General features: G+C 42.0%; 1 protein-coding gene across 1 annotated transcript in view; it reads left to right on the top strand.

Moving 5' to 3' along the window:
* Window positions 1–212: 212 nt before the first annotated feature.
* fam49bb (family with sequence similarity 49 member Bb) overlaps window positions 213–14057 on the top strand; it is a 54099-nt gene continuing 40254 nt past the window's right edge. Inside the window, exon 1 of the mRNA XM_053342724.1 lies at window positions 213–323. The gene's annotated coding sequence lies outside the window, so the exon portion shown is untranslated. The remainder of the gene's footprint in view (window positions 324–14057) is intronic.

Here is a 14057-nt window from a genome sequence, read left to right as displayed (position 1 = left end):
TGGGACATATTAGAGACTCGGTCATTAGTCGGCTAATCTGCGGAGGACGCGGTGAAAATTAAACCAGCTGGTCTCAACCGGGCGGGGACTAATATGTATTCCATCCGTAGAAAGTAGGTGTGTATCTTATTTTTTGACTCCGCCCACTCCCTCGCGCGTTGAGCTCACACAAACCGAGCCTCCCCTCGCAACGGCTAACCCGGAAACGGCAGCAGCAGAAGGAGCAGCAGCAGCAGCAAATCGCTTTTCCTCCTCCTCCTCTCCTCTTTTTTGAGCTTCTAGCGTGGTTTCCAGACGTCGACTGTTTCTCTGCGAGCATTAAGGTAAAAAACCCTAACAAAATCCTTCTCTTTTTATTCCTCTTTTATCTTTTAAAATCTCCTCCTGTCTTCCCTCCACTAGGTCGCCTTCACTGTCCCACCAGTTGCCATTCATTCTAGCTGGTTTTTTTGAGTGTTAAACTAAAAAAAAAAGAAAAATAAGAGAAAAGAAAGGATGAATGATGAATCGTAAATGTATTTATTATTAAGTTGGTTAACCGTAAAGAGAAAACAATGACAAAAAAACGCGTTACATCCTCGATACACCGTTAACTTCCTCTTTTTTTTTTTTTTTTTTTTACACCACCGTTTACTGTTACTTACGTTTTTTCCGTTTTTGTGTCAGAGGCTTTGAATGTTACACGCTTAAACCGGTATTTTATTAATAAATCATGTGATTGATTATTAATCAGCTGTTTTTAACCTAGGTAATCAATAGTTTTAAGGTCATTCTAACAGTATATATGGCTTGGGTTAAATTTAAGGTGAGAGTAAAGCTGCTGTGCTGTACAGTAACACGGTGCATTAAAGGAAATGCACACACTGACAGCTTGGGAAATGGTTTATAGCTGTTTTTTGTTTCCTCTTTTCGCCTGTAATTTATATTTTAAGGCATATAAGTGCACAATAAAGCATTTAAGGTAAGGTCATATATTCCTTGATTAGTCCCACAGTGGGGAAATTGACATTATTGCAGCAGTAGCAGCAAAGTGGATAGTAAAAAAAATGGAAAAATAGCATAAACATGTAATAAAATACACATGCAATAAAACTAGTAACATTATATGCAGGGGTAATATTGGTGTTAAATGATAAGATACCTGTGTTTGATAGTTTTTAACTTAATTAAAGTAGCAAATAAGGGTGTAAATCCAATATTACATGTGTAAAATAGAGCTACTGTAGTAAAAAGATGTCAGCTGCTTCAATGTGGAAAGGAAATGCACAAACTGACAGCTTGGGAAATGGTTTATAGTTGATTTTGTGTTTCCTCTTTTTGCTTGTTATTGACTTTTTATTATTTTTTAAGGCGGATCAGTGCATAGTAAAACATTTTAGATAAGATAAGGTAAGATAAGATATCCCTTTTATAAGACCCACAGTGGAGGAAATGTACATTATTGCAGAAGTAGCAGCAGAATGGATAGTACAGGAGTAATATTGATGTTGAATGATAAGATACCAGAGTGTTGATGGTTATTACACAGGTTTTTAGAGTGATAAAATAAATATATTGCATGATTAAACTGAAGTAATTGCAAGCTTTCTAAACTGTGATCCTGCACACGAGAAGCTGTATTCAGATCATTATCTTAATTAAAGTAGTAAACAAGGATGTAAATCAAATCTTATATGTGTAAAGTAGAGCTACTGTTGGTTGTCAGCTGCCACAGTGTGAAAAAAGGAAATGCACAAAGTGACCGTTTTGGGAGATGCTGCTTTATGACTTTCCAAATAAGGGTTTAAATAAACCGTGTGAATCAAATCCTCCATGTGTAAAGTAGAGGAGCAACTAGTCCATTCATTGTCAGGTGTCTTTTACTCCTTTGTGACTTTAAACTCAATATATTTATATATTTTATAACTCAAACACAGATTAATGGAGCACATTGATAATGATAGTAAGTCTTAGTTGCAGCCCTGAAGACGTAATAGCACATTTTCTTGTTTTCCAACCACCTCATGCCTCATCTTTCCCTTCCTCCCTCCCTCCTTCTCTCTTTATTTCGTTCCTCTCTCTTTCCTCCCTTCCTTCTTTCCTCCCTTCCTCCATCCGTCTTTCTTCCTTCCTTCTGTCCTTCCCTCCTTCCTTCGTTCCTACCTTCCTTCTTTACCCTGTCCTTCTTTCCTTCCCTCCTCCCTTCCTCTCTTCCTTTCTCTCTCTCTCTCTCTCTCTCTCTCTCTCTGCCACCTTCCTTCCTTCTTTCCTCCCTCGTACCTTCCTACCTTCCTTTCCTTTCCTTTCCTCCCTTCCTTGCTCCTCTCTCCTTTCCTTCCTTCTTTCCTTTCCTCCCTTCCATCCTTCCATCCTTCCTTCCTTCTTCTTCCCTTCCTTCATCCATCTTTCTTCCTTCCTTCTGTCCTTCCTTCCTCCTTCCTTCTTTCCTTCCCTCCTTCCTTCTTTCCTTCGTTCCTACCTTCCTTCTTTCCTCTGTCCTTCTTTCCTTCCTTCCTCTTTTCCTTTCTCTCTCTCTCCCACCCTCCTTCCTTCTTTCCTCCCTCCTACCTTCCTTCCTTCCTTCTTTCCTTTCCTCTCCTCCTAATGATAGTAACCCTTAGTTGCAGCCCTGTAGACATTTTCTTGTTTTCCAGCCACCTCATGCCAGTCTTCACACATTCACACACTGATGACACAGCATTCAGGAGATAGTTTGAGGTTCAGTGTCTTGCCACTGAAATACTGAAGTGAAAGCAGCATTTAAATGTCATTGCACATGTATATACTGTTGGATATTTGAATGTACTGTCTGCATGCTCACTGTAGCTTTTTATAACCTTTAATCTGCAATTTATTTAGTAGCTACAGAGTGTAATTGAGTAAAAAGTGCAATATTTCCCTTTTTAAAATGGGGAAGAACTCCACCACAGTCTCCCTAGAGTCCACTGTATTGCTTCAAGAGAGTCCGCCAAACACCTCTGTCACTGTTTTTGGCTTGTGATCAACATTTTCTAGCTCAATTTTATAGCTCAAACACAGATGAATCGAGCACATTGATAATGATAGTGAGTCTTAGTTGCAGCCCTGTAGACATAATAGTACATTTTCTTGTTTTCCAACCGCCTCATGCCTCATCTTTACACATTCATATTCTGATTACACAACCTTCAGGAGATATTTTGGGGTCCAGTCTCTTGCCTAAGGACACTTTAACCCGTGTCATTATTAGCACTAAAAATACTGAAGTGAAAGCAGCATTTAAATGCCATTACACGTTTATATACTGTTGGATATTTGAATGTACTGTCTGCATGCTCACTGTAGGTTTTTATGTAGTAGCTGCAGCTTTCACATGAATGTAATTGAGTAAAAAGTGCAATATTTCCCTTTTTTAAAAATGTTTTATTAATGTTTTTATTCATTTGGCACAAGTACATACAACCCCTCCCATCCCCAACCCCTCCCAGTCCTACATAAAGTAGTATTTTCAATGGATTGAGATGAGGCAGGGATGAAAAAGAAATATAGTCAAAAGTCAATTGTCAGAGGTGAACATTTCATTAGTCCTGTAGTGTCTTTAATTTAACTATGTAACTAATCAATATTTCCCTTTATAAAATGTTTTAAAGTTGCTTAAAATGGGGAAGAGCTCTACTGGGTTTATATTCTACTAACATGTCATTCATTTATTCTGGACCTAAACCATTCAGTGATTTGTAAACCAGTAGCAGAACTTTTAAAATCTATTCTATAGCTAACTGGGAGCCAGTGTAAAGACTTTAGATAACCTTTATCTAGTAGCTGCAGCTTTCACATGAATGTAATTGAGTAAAAAGTGCAATATTTCCCTTTTATAAAATGTTTAAAGTTGCTTAAAATGGGGAAGACCTCCACCACAGTCTCCCTAGAGTCCGGTATATTGCTTCCAGAGAGAGTCTGCCGCCAAACACGTCCGTCACTGTTATTTAAACTGAGAAGTTTGTCAGTCTTTGATTTACGTGACTGTGACTGTGTCTGCTCCGCCCGAACCGCAGCACACGCTCGTATCGTATTTGTTATTTCCTTTCCCAGAGTGTCTGAAAGTGGAAGTGAAACGTCCCAGAAAAAGCTCGTGTTAGGCAAGTGCAGCTCAGCCGGGTTGTGTGTCTGATGTGATGCAACGTCTAATGTTTAAAATGCCTCTTTCTTTTTTTTTTTTTTGCATTTTTAAAGGGTGTCACGCTCTCTGCTTTGTGCTAATTTAGGGGGTGAGGGGGCTAATTCTGCTTCACCCCTAGAGCCAGGTTAGAAATACCACGAAGAGCAGCGAGCAGCAAGCGAGACTCTGAAAATAATAACCCCCCTCCACTCCCTCCACCCTTCCGAGATGACTGTTCAGGTATAACTCAGCTGTCACTCCACAGAAGAAGTAATTTCATCGCCTCTTGGCCGACGAGGAGGGGGGGGGGGGGGGTCGGGTTAGACACATCCATCAAGTCCTGAGACCTTTTTTACTCCTCGTGTCACCAAAAATAAACAAGCAAAGTGTTTGTATGAGATGAGGAGGAGGAGGAGGAGGAGGAGGAAGAAGAAGAGGGTGTTGGTTCCTTCCTATCCTTCCTATTAATCATAATGTTGTACTCTTCTGTCTGTTGAGTGTAAAGTGGTTTCTAGTAATTTGAATAGTGGTTGATCGGCTGCTGTGCATTTTACTAAAAAAAAGAAGGAAGTGTCACTTTCCCCCTTTTTTCTTTTTTTCTAGATCTTTCTTAATAGATGGAAACAATGTTGTGCTCTCATGGTTTCATTCAGTGTATAACCCCCCCCCAAAAAAAAAACTCTCTCTCTCTCTCTCTCTCTCTTTCTGTGTCTCTCTCTCTCTCTTTCTGTCTCTCTCGCTCGCTCTCTCTCTCTCTCTCTCTCTCTCTCTCTCTCTCTCTCTCTATATCTCTCTCTATATCTCTCTGTCTCTCTCTCTCTCTCTGCCTCTCTGTCTCTGTCTCTCTCTCTCTCTCCCTCTCTCTCTCCCTCTCTCTCTCTCTCGCTCTCGCTCTCTCTCTCTCTTTCTGTGTCTCTCTCTCTCTTTCTGTGTCTCTCTCTCTTTCTGTGTCTCTCTCTCTCTCTTTCTGTCTCTTTCTGTCTCTCTCTCTCTCTCTCTCTCTCTCTCTCTCTCTCTGCCTCTCTCTCTGTCTCTGTCTCTCTCTCTCTCTCCCTCTGTCTGTCTCTGTCTCTGTCTCTCTCCCCCCCTCTCTCTCTCTCTCTCTCTCTCTTTCCCCTCTTTCTCTCTCTCTCTCTCTCTCTCTCCCCCCCCCCTCTCTCTCTCTCTCTCTGCCTCCATCTCTCTCTCTCTCTCTCTCTCTCTCTCTCTCTCCCCCTCTCTCTCTCACCCACGTACATCCAGTCTAGGTAGGCTATAGGCCAGTGTCCAGACTCACCCCCCCAAAAACAGGGGGATCTGGTAAACCCCTTAACCCCTGAAATAACTCTTCCTTATTCTTTTTATTAGTGTTGCATAGGAGTCAAAGTTGCAGTAACTCAAAGATTGCAAAAGCGATGACGGAGAGAGACTGCTTAACGGCTAGAAAGAGAAAGAAGTCTGGCTTCAGGAAGTAAATATACAAAAGCTGTTTTCCCCCCTTGTCCTCGAAGTGTTGTTTGTTTTCCTTTTTTTTTTTTTAAAAAAAATTAGCGTGAAATGAGAAGACGGGTCATTTTTGCCCCCTCATGAATCATCGTGGAGAGATAAAGATTGATTGAGTTACAGGCAAGTGAATTTAGACACGGTGCAGCTTTATTGTGTTTAACCCTTGTGTCGTCCTCCCGGGTCAAATTGACCCCGTCTTATTCTTCTTTCTTCCCTTCCTTCCTTCCGTCTGTACTTCCTTCTTCCTTCTTTCCTTTCCTCCCTTCCTTCCTTCCAACCTCCTTTCCTCCCTTCCCTCCTTTCCTTCCTTCATTCCTTTCCTCCCTTCCTTCTTTCCTCCCTCCCTCCTTTTGTCTTTCTTTGCTCTGTCCTTCCTTCCTTCCTCCCTTCCTCTTTTCCTTTCTCTCTCTCTCCCGCCCTCCTTCCTTCTTTCCTCCCTCCTACTTTCCTTCCCTCTTTCCTTTCCTCCCTTCTTCCTTCTTTCCTCCCTCCTACTTTCCTTCCCTCTTTCCTTTCCTCCCTTCTTCCTTCCCTCCCTCCTTCCTTCCTTCCTCCATCCTTTCCTTCCTTCTTCCTTCCTCCCTTTCTCCCTCCCTTCCTTCCTTCTTCCTTCCTCCCTTTCTCCCTCCTTTCCTTCCTTCTTTCCTTTCCTTTCCTTTCCCTCCCTTCCTTGACTCAAGGACAACAGGAGGGTTAAAAAAGGCAAATGTTGACGCTTAGATAAGTCCATAATTATTTTTACCATCTTATTTTAAGCTTGGTGCAGATTCTCTCATGTCATTGACCATAAAAAGCAGAAATAGATTCACTAACAGACACGATGATGTCGTCTGTGAAGCTTCAGATAGACATCAGTGTTTATATTACGGCTGCTTGAGGAACAATACGGACAGAGATGCATCTATATGATAAAATACATCTGTGTCATTGTGAGAACATAATGCATGAAAGATAAAACCCTTCCGTCTGTCCTTCCTCTTTCATTCTTTCCTTCCCTCCTTCCTTCGTTCCTACCTTCCTTCTTTCCTCTGTCCTTCTTTCCTTCCTTCCTCCCTTCCTCTTTTCCTTTCTCTCTCTCTCTCCCACCCTCCTTCCTTCTTTCCTTTCCTCCCTCCCTCCCTCCTTTGCTTCCTTCTTCTTCCCTTCCTTCTTTCCTTCCTCCATCCACCTTTCTTCCTCCCTTCTGTCCTTCCCTCTTCCTTTCTTCCTTCTTTCCTCTGTCCTTCTTTCCTTCCTCCCTTCCTCTTTTCCTTTCTCTCTCCCGCCCTCCCTCCTTTCCTCCCTACTACCTTCCTTCCTTCCTTCTTTCCTTTCCTCCCTTCCTTCCTCCCTCCCTCCTTTACTTCCTTCTTTCCTTTCCTCCCTCCTGTCCTTCCTTCTTCCTCCCTTCTTCTTCCCTTCCTTCTTTCCTTCCTCCATCCACCTTTCTTCCTTCTTTCCTTCCCTGCTTCCTTCATTCCTACCTACCTTCTTTCCTCTGTCCTTCTTTCCTTCTTTCCTCCCTTCCTCTTTTGCACTTATTTCCCCCAGTAAATGTCTGCTCATGTTTGGACAGCAGTAGCTGAGGTGATAACACAGGAGTAGAGTGAGTAGAGTGAGTGTCATGGTAGTACATTTTTAATTATTAATCATTTTCCAGGAGGCCTCCCAAAGACCTTTTTTTTTTTTCTTCTTCTTTTTTTTTTAAGTGCTGAGCTGCTCAGACGTCAAACCAACATCAGAAGAAGAATTTAGTTTATTTATCTGAAATCTTGTCCTCACATTAATCAGGAATAACAGTAACAGTTGGGAGAGTAAACAAGTACACATCTCTCTCTGGGACAGTTTCTTGGCTTCACTGGAATGTCCACAAACACGCAGAAAGAAAGGGTCCGACCCCTCGCTGCTGTGAACACACCCGGCGTCTCCGAGCCGCCGGCTGCAGGTCGGGTTACTCCAGTTATTCTCGGTATGAGGTTCACTGCAAGCCTCCCGCTGACACTCAGACTATTTATTGTATTTCCGGCAAGCCAGTGCATCCTCTCTCTCTCTCTCTGTCTCTCTGTCTGTCTGTCTCTCTCCATGTCTCTCTCTCTCTCTCTCTCTATGGCTCTCTATCTATGTCTCTCTCTCTCTCTCTCTATGGCTCTCTATCTATGTCTCTCTCTCTCTATGTCTCTCTCTGTCTCTCTCTCTCTATGTCTCTCTCTCTCTCTCTCTCTATGGCTCTCTATCTATGTCTCTCTCTCTCTCTCTCTATGGCTCTCTATCTATGTCTCTCTCTCTATGTCTCTCTCTGTCTCTCTCTCTGTCTCTATGTCTCTCTCTCTCTCGCTCTCTCTCTCTCTCTCTGTCTCTCTATCTATGTCTCTCTCTGTCTCTCTCTCTATGGCTCTCTATCTATGTCTCTCTCTCTCTCTCTCTCTCTCTCTCTCTCTGTCTGTCTCTGTCTCTCTCTCTGTCTCTATCTCTCTGTGTCTGTCTTTCTGTCTCTCTCTCTCTCTGTCTCTCTCTCTCTCTCTCTCTCTCGCTATCTCTCTCTCTCTCTCTCTCTCTCTCTCTCTCACTCACACACACTCTGTACATCCAGTCTAGTCAGGCTGTAGGCCAATGTCCAGACTCACTTCCTATTTACTTTACAGCGCTCTACATTTACCCTCCGCCATTTTATTTATGTGAATGTCTCGAATGCTGACTCTGTAAAAAAAAAAACAAAAAAACATATCCAAGTATTGTCCACAGCTTGAGCTCTACTTCCTCTTTAACGACCTCACAATACAACGCTCCACATTATAATGCTGTGAAAATTAACGTCACATGATGAGGATTAGGTAGTGTGTGAAATCTGTTGATTAGACTATTTAGTGTTTATTATTATACAAGAAGTAGTGAATGAGTAAATGATGGAGTGATGACTAAGACTGGGTATCGTTAAAGTGATACTGATACCAACTGAGTATTAATTTGATACCCTTCATTTAAATAGAAGCATTATATTGCATGAAATCCCTCGACTCCTCCACATTGAAATGATTAGAGTCTGTACGCAAATCCATTTTAAAAGTCTATAAATGATGAATGTTTATTAAATAGAAGATGCTCAAAATCAGTAGAGAGTCAAATATATCACTTTTCCACCGAGCTGGAGGAGCCAGTGCTGGTTCGGAGCTAGTGCTAGAGCCAGTGCTCAGTTGGTGCTAATCCAAGCACCCCTTACGAACCTGTTGCTTTTCCACCGGCAAGGAGCCACACGATTACATCACTGTATAACGTAGCCAGCGCGCGCCTTTGAAGCACTTCCATGATTCACCAGTGAGAGGCAGCAACATGGCGCAAAGCATCTAGCCTGCCGGAAACGAAGAAGAAGAAGAAGAAGACAGCTCTGGCAAAAAAAAAGAGATAAAAATAGTACTTATAATCAACAAATCTTTAACCCTCCGTAAATGTCATGCTAGCCGGCTAATAAACGTTACCCCCGCTAGCCGGCTAATAAACGTTAACTCCCCTAGCCGGCTAATAAATGTTAGCCCCGCTAGCCGGCTAATAAATGTTAGCCCTGCTAGCCGGCTAATAAACGTTACCCCCGCAAGCCGGCTAATAAACGTTAGCCCCGCTAGCCGGCTAATAAACGTTAGCCACGCTAGCCGGCTAATAAACGTTAGGGCCCCGCCCTCGGTTCTTGCTTTAGACCAGCAAAGAGTTGGTGCTCACTCTGGCTCCCGTCCTGAGGCTCCGGGCAGCATGAAAAATACCTCGATGCTGAGTACGGCTATGATTACAGGTATTGTTTGAAGGGAGACGTTTGGATATTACTCTGTATCGATTTATTTCAGCTGATGGCTCAAGATGTAGCATCCATTATTCATGTCATAGTGGTGATAGATATGATGGACAGGTAAACATTTCAGATGGGAGTGGTTTTGGTATATTTGGCGGACACACACACACACACACACACACACACACAGCGTTTGAGAGCAGAGAAAACAGCTTGATTTTTCATATACTTTGCAATTTTCTTTTATTTTGAAATAATTTATGGAGACAGGATGGTTAACAACACAGACTCAGAACAAGTGTTTATTGTTGTTTTACACAGATTTAAATGAATTGAGTACAGATACTCAGCTCTAGTGATATCTGGATGCTTTATTTAATGCAACATTGTGTAGATTTATTGTAGTTTTATTATATTTTAAGCAGCTGACATGTTTCTTGATCAGCTGCTAAATATAGTTAGATTCTTTTTATTTATTCTTTGTCTTTCTTTATTTCTTCCCTTCCTTCTTATTTTCTTTGTATTTTTTCTTATCTCTTTTAAATCTTTCAATCCTCTTTCTTTAAATTCTCTATTAATCAAGGTTGTAATTCTTTTATTTTTATATATATATACATATACTGCAGGGCCTTTTTCATCCATAACAGGTGGACACAATAACACGAACACTTGAACCAACAGTCTCACTAACATACTGCCATCAAGCTTTATATGATTGCATGGTGTTCGCGTTATTGTGTCCACCCTCTCACTCTCTCTCACACACACACACACTCTCACACACACACACACACACACGCACACTCTCACTGAAGTGGGGGGAACATGCTGGGTCAGGTGCTGCTGTCTTAGCTTTATGCACAACAGAGCGGTATTGATCCCTCTCTCTGGTGGCATAATGCTGCGTTGTGCAGTTATCGGGATTAACTTCCTCCTCGCTGATTCGGCCTCTTCGGCTTTATCATGACAGAAGGTGTGTGTGCGTGTGTGTGCGTGCGTGCGTGCGTGTGTGTGTGTGTGTGTGTGTGTGCGTGTGTGTGTGTGTGCGTGTAGCGGCGTCAACATCATTCAGCTTCTGTACTGCTCATTGTTTTAAATTAAAAAAAGGTTTAAACTTCCTGTCGTCCTCCCGGGTCAAATTGACCGTTCCTTCTTTCCTCCCTTCCTTCCTTCCTTCCATTTGTCCTTCCTCCCTCCCTCTTTCTCTCTTTCTTTCCTTCCTTCCTCACTCCCTCCCTCCCTCTCTCCCTCCATCCCGCCTTCACTCTTTCTTTCCTCCCCCCTACCTTCCTCCCTTTCTTCATCTTTTCCTTTCTCCCTCCTTCCTTCTTTCCTTCCATCCTTCCTCCCTCCCTTCCTTCATTCTTTCTTTCCTCCCCCTCCCTCCTTCCTTCTTTCCTCTGTCTGTCCTTCCTTCTTTCCTTTCCTTCCTTCCTTCCTTTCCTTCCTCCTTTCCTTCCTTCTTTCCTCCCTTCCTCCCTCCTTCACTCTTTGTTTCCTCCCCTACCTTCCTCCCTTCTTTCCTCCGTCCTTCCTTCCTTCCTTTCCCTCCTTCCTTCCTCCCTCCCTTCCTTCCTTGACTCAAGGACAACAGGAGGGTTAAATTGACGTATTTACCCTTTTTAGACATGTTCTTTGCGGCGCAGCTTGAATTTGCACCCTTCGATGACTAATACAGACTTTTTCTTTCTTTGTGAACTTTACTCATTTGCTTCTTCAGAGTTCAGCAACTACTGCATCTCTGCTGCGTGTCCGCTCTTGTCTCTCTCTTAAGCACATCACGGTAGAAATGATGACATACTTGAGTCACTCGGTATAAGGAGGAGGAAAAAAAGAAGCCTGTTCCTGTTGCACACGCCAAGGCTGAATTTACAGACTTTACACATCGAATCCACGAAGCTGCAAAAAAAAAAAGACTGCATGCTTATTGAGCTTAGATTCATTCAATAGTTGGTTGATTAATACAAAGAGAGTCGGGGAGGTGTGGAGGCTTTTTTTTTTTTTTCGTTGTGGCTTTTGTGTCTGCAGCCTTTTTTGGGCGGCGAGTGTTACACGTTTTGATGTGTATGAGTCACTATATATGTGTGTGTGTGTGTGTGTGTGTGTGTCTGTGTGTCTGTGTGTGTGTCTGTGTGTGTGTGCGTGTGTGTGTGTGTGTGTGTGTGTGTGTCTGTGTGCGTGTGTGTGTGCCAGTTTCTCAGTTTCTGATCTGCTCGTAGAAGTCGGAGCATTCCTCTCAACTTTCTCACTTCCGTCCTGTGATGTTGGCTTTATCTGCACTTAATATATATATGAGAGAGAGAGAGAGAGAGAGAGAGAGAGAGAGAGAGAGAGAGAGAGAGAGAGAGAGAGAGATTCTTCCTCTCCTCTTCTTCTCTTGTTCTTCTTCTCCTCTTCTTCTCTTCTTCTTCTTCTTCTCCTCTTCCTCTCTTCTTCTTCTTCTTCTCCTCTTCCTCTCTTCTTCTTCTTCTTCTTCTTCTCCTCTTCCTCTCTTCTTCTCCTCTTCCTCTCTTCTTCTTCTTCTCCTCTTCCTCTCTTCTTCTTCTTCTTCTCCTCTTCCTCTCTTCTTCTTCTCCTCCTCTTCCTTTCTTCTTCTCCTCCTCTTCCTTTCTTCTTCTTCTCCTCTTCCTCTCTTCTTCTTCTCCTGCCAGAGGCCTTCAGCTGGATGCTTTCACTTATGTTAGAGTGAATGTAAGGAAAGAAAGAAAGAGGATGTCTCATAGAGTCATATATGAGGCTATTAATAATGTAGCCTACACAAAAGAGAGGAAAATCTACCCCCACACCGTTTCACACATGCATTAAAAACCCCTCCAGGTTCAAATATGAGGGGGTAAAAAATCCAATTGCTCCTTTCTATATGACTTATTTAAAAAAAGAAGACTGCTTTCCTTTGAGTCTTTCTACCCTGATTATGATGATTTTATTACAGCGTGTTAAACCAGGCTAAAGCATGACATCCTCATGTGGCCGCCTACATGTCAGCGGACACCACAGGGGTGTCGCCACAGATGGCAAATCAGCAGGGTTGAAATTCATTTTTATTTCTTTTTGTATGCAAGTGTTGCCACGCTGTTGCTGTTGCTGCTACTGCTGCTGCCCCCGCACCACCCAAAAAACCCTCCACATTCTCACATTAATGTTAAAAAGCTGTCAAATTAAACCCGAGGTGGAATTTTGTCCCACTTTTTTTTTTCCTCCTTTTTTAAATTTTTTTTTTTTTTTACCCCAGATGCATTAATGTAGTTGTTTGAGAAAATGCACAAAAAGGAAGGAAATGTGTCCCATCATAAAATATATAAAAGCTTAGCTGTAAAGAAATAGCTTTTTATTTTAATGCAGTAATGATGTTTTAAGTTAAAGCTGCAGAAACTGAAGGATAGATAGATATTAGGTCTGGGCGATATGGGCGATATAGATATATTATATATTATATAGATATTATATTGATTTATTGCTCAGCCTTAATAGATAGATAGATGCTTTATTGATCCTTCACAGTAAATTGCCTGGTTTACAGCAGCTACATCCACACATACTGTAACATAACATAAAAACACATCTTTAACTATCCAATGTGGAAAAAAGCTAAAAAGTAATAACTAAAAATACCCCAAAATTGTACTTACACAGCTGTATGCAATGCCATCACCCCCTACCTATTATAAATCTATCAAATATTTTAAAAATCAAGATAATAATCACTATTTAAGAGCCCATGACGACATTTCCAACCGTGTCGTCTGTCAAAAGACACAAAAACTGAAAGTATTGCTGAGTTTCTGGCGCCTGTTAGCGCTGAGGAACGACAAGAAAAACTCTGACCACACCTAAGACAGCCGCACATAACATAGAGACACACATCTCTAACCGTCGGAAGAACGTATCACTATAAATACCCACAAGGTGTATTAATAAAAACAATATATGTGTGTAATAAAAATACTCTGTGTGCTCTGCAGTATGTAAAAGATAAAAGACCTAAAACCGACCTGTGTATGAAGCAACACAGTCTAAACTAAAACCACTTCAATCCTCCGTGTCTTTAACCACACGCTCTCATATCACTGTGTTTTATTTCTTATGCTCTAATATAAGTTTTAAGTTTTAATGACAGCAGATCATCCATAGATCAGAAGTCTGTATTGCCAAAGCGGTGCAGAAGATTACTAACATTAATTACAGTTAAATATTTAAATATAAACAAATATATCCAGTACAATATAGTTAACCTTCCTGTCGTCCTCAGGTCAAGGAATTACAAGAGGGAGGAAGGAAGGAAGGAAGGAAGGAAAGGAGTAAGGAGGGAGGAAAGGAGGAAGGAAAGGAGAGAAGGAAAGGAAAGGAGTAAATAGGGAGGGAGGAAGGAAGGAGGGACAGAAAGGAGTAAAGAGGGGAGGAAGGAAGGAAAGGAGGAAAAGAGGGAGGGAAGGGAAGGAGTAAGGAAAGAAAGGAGGGAGGGAGGGAGGGAGGAAGGAAGGAGAGAAGGAAAGGAGGAAGGAAGGAAGTATGGAAGGAGGGGGGAGCAAAGAAAGAGGGAAGGAGGGGAAGAACGTAGGAACAATTAAAGAAAGAGGAAGGAAGGAAGGAACAGTCAAAAGAGACGGGGTCAATTTGACCCGGGAGGCTTTACTATATTTATCAGTCTATACAATAAATATCCACTTATCATACAATACTACTAACTAGTACTACTAA

This window comes from Scomber japonicus, chromosome 21 (assembly GCF_027409825.1).
Source record: "Scomber japonicus isolate fScoJap1 chromosome 21, fScoJap1.pri, whole genome shotgun sequence".
NCBI classification, from domain to species: Eukaryota; Metazoa; Chordata; class Actinopteri; order Scombriformes; family Scombridae; genus Scomber; species Scomber japonicus.
Note: the sequence above shows the minus strand (reverse complement) of the source record. Positions and strands in the feature narration are given on the sequence as shown.